The sequence below is a fragment of the Gossypium hirsutum genome, chromosome D11, assembly GCF_007990345.1.
Source record: "Gossypium hirsutum isolate 1008001.06 chromosome D11, Gossypium_hirsutum_v2.1, whole genome shotgun sequence".
NCBI lineage: Eukaryota > Viridiplantae > Streptophyta > Magnoliopsida > Malvales > Malvaceae > Gossypium > Gossypium hirsutum.
In genome coordinates, this window is record NC_053447.1 from 31440254 (window position 1) to 31443134 (window position 2881).

General features: G+C 36.8%; 1 non-coding gene across 1 annotated transcript; it reads right to left on the reverse strand.

The window, feature by feature from the left end:
* Positions 1 to 398: 398 nt before the first annotated feature.
* On the reverse strand, positions 399 to 505 carry LOC121224041 (small nucleolar RNA R71). Its single transcript, XR_005921504.1, has one exon. It is a non-coding gene; the product is annotated as a small nucleolar RNA R71 (small nucleolar RNA).
* Between the last annotated feature and the right edge of the window lie 2376 nt (positions 506 to 2881).

Sequence of the window (2881 nt, forward strand, 5' to 3'; positions counted from 1 at the left end):
AGAATCCTATCCTTATTGCTGATGATAGGGATAGAGCTTTCCGACAGTATGTTGTGCCGGTATTTAATGATCTTAATCCGTGTATTAGAAGACCCAAAATCGAGGCACAATAATTCGAGGTGAAGCTAGTCATGTTCTAGATGCTTCAGACTATGGGCCAATTCATTTGAACGCCTACTGAAGATCCTCATCTTCACTTAAGACTATTTATGGAAGTGAGCGATTCTTTCAAGTTAGCCGAAGTACCCGAATATGCATTACGACTGAAGCTGTTCCCATATTCGCTAAGGGACAGAGCTCGTGCCTAGTTGAACTCATTGCCACCAAACTCTATTTCTACATGGCAAGAGTTAGCCGAGAGATTCCTCATGAAGTATTTCCCACCGAGCAGGAATGAAAAGTTAAGGAATGAGATCACTGCCTTCCAACAAATGGATGATGAGTCCTTGTATGAGGCATGGGAAAGGTACAAAGAGTTATTACGAAAGTGCCCTCATCATGGAATCCCACATTGCATTCAACTTGAGACATTCTATAATGGTCTCAATGCTCACACGAGGATGGTAGTGGATGCCTCTGCTAATGGTGCTCTCCTTTCTATGTCTTATAATGAGGCTTACGAAATTATTGAGAGGATTGCCAGCAACAACTATCAATAGCCAACCAATCTAGCAGCGTCAGGAAGACGAGTCACTGGAATACATGAAGTGGATGCTCTCACTTCACTCGCATCTCAGGTATCTTCAATATCCTCAATGCTTAAGAATCTTACCACTAATGGGTCTAACAGTTTTGCAGCCCAACCACCTAACCAATGTGAGAATATAGCCTATGTGTATTGTGGGGAAGGACATTTTTTTGAAGAATGTCCATCGAACCCCGAATCCTTATATTACATGGGTAACCAAAACCAAAACCAAGGGAGGCAAGGAGCAATCCAACTTTTATAACTCATTGTGGCGAAATCACCCAATCTTTTCCTGGAGTAACCAAGGGGCTAGAACTAGTAACACTTACGCCCAACCTAGACCAACTCAGCCTCCTAGTTTCCCCCAACAAGTTCATAAACCAACCCAAGCGGAAGCATCCAATAGCTTAGAGAATTTATTGAAGGCATACATGGCAAAAAATGACGCCACTCTAAGGAATTTGGAGAATCAAGTGGGCCAGCTTGCTACTGAACTTAGGAACCGACCACAAGGTGCTCTACCTAGTGACGTAGAGAATCTGAAAAATCTAGGGAAGGAACATTGTAAAGCATTGACATTGAGGTGCAGAAAGATAGTAGAGCCCAACATCAAAACCAAGTGTTGAAATTCTAGTTTCACCAAAACTAGAATTTGCAAAACCTGACAAAGTAACCTCAGGACCAGCTAATTCTAATAAACTAACAACGTCGTTAGACGCAGAATTGCTGCCAAAGATGAATCAACCAGAATCAGTCCCAGTAATGAAACCACCACCACCCTACCCTCAAAGACTTCAGAAATAAAAGCATGAGATTCAATTCAAGAAGTTCCTTGACGTACTCAAGCAACTTCACATCAACATCCCGTTGGTTGAAGTACTTGAGCAAATGCCGAACTACGTCAAGTTTATGAAAGATATCTTGTCTAAGAAATGAAGACTTGGAGAATTTGAGACGGTAGCTCTGAAGAAGGAATAGGTGCATATCTTCAAGAAAAACTACCCCCAATATTGTGGTAAGGTATTATGTGACTTAGGTGCAAGTATTAACTTAATGCCTATGTCAATATTTAGGAAGTTGGGGATAGGACAAGTTAGACCAACTACAATTACGCTTCAACTAGCATATCGATCCTTAGCACATCCAGAAGGAAAAATCGAGGATGAATTTGTAACAGCCCGATTTTGGGGCTAGATGGAACAGTGGTTTCAGGACTACAAATCCGACAAGGAAAATTTTATTTTAAAATTATGACATGGGTTGTATTATGATAAGAAGGTTGCATGAAAGTACTGATATGGTAAAATAAGGAAATAAAGTGATAAAAAGGGTAATTAAGTTATGTCAACATTGGAAAGTATATTATGACATATTAATCCAAGAAAGGATTAAATTGCAAAAGTGAGAAAAGTTTTGTTACCCAAGAGTAAATACTCAAATTTTGAGGGGTTAAAGTGTAAATATGAAAAAGTTGAAGGACCAATAGTGTAAATATTTTATGGGTGGAATAATCTAGAAACTAAGGAAGATGGATGAATTGGAACTAAATTGAATAGATGAAGGAATTATGAGGGACTAAATTGTAATTTTACCAAATTAAGTGATGACTCAATGATGGAATTTTAAAAGAACATAAAGGGCAAAATGGTCAATTAGAAGAGAGAGAAATCTATAAGGCAATGATATGTTGGTGATATTTTAGATTAATTAAATAAATAAATATTAGTTTATTAATATTTCAATTTGATTTTTAAATGATATTTTATTATTTTATTATTAATTTATTTAGTGTATATATATGTGGAAAGAAAGATGAAAAGGAACTAACCCATCATCTTCTTCTTCCATGCAACCAACATGAGAAGAAAGAAAAAGAAAGAAAGTTTTACTTTCTTTACAATTTGGTCCTTTCACCAAAATCCACCATTTTCACTTAGAAATCAAAGAAATTTCCATAGCCACCAAGAGAGAAAATTGACAAGGAGACTGTGGGGAGCTAGAATATCAAGTTAGATTCAAGAAATAGAGGCTGGAGGAGAGAGAAAATCAAGTTAAAGATTGAAGTCAATTGAGCAAGGAAAGAACATCATAATTTCAATATATTTTTTAGTTTGATATTATTGAAAAAAGTATGAGATTGATGTTAATGTAGGGCTTTATTATATAAGGTTATATGTTCTTGATATTTTTGTG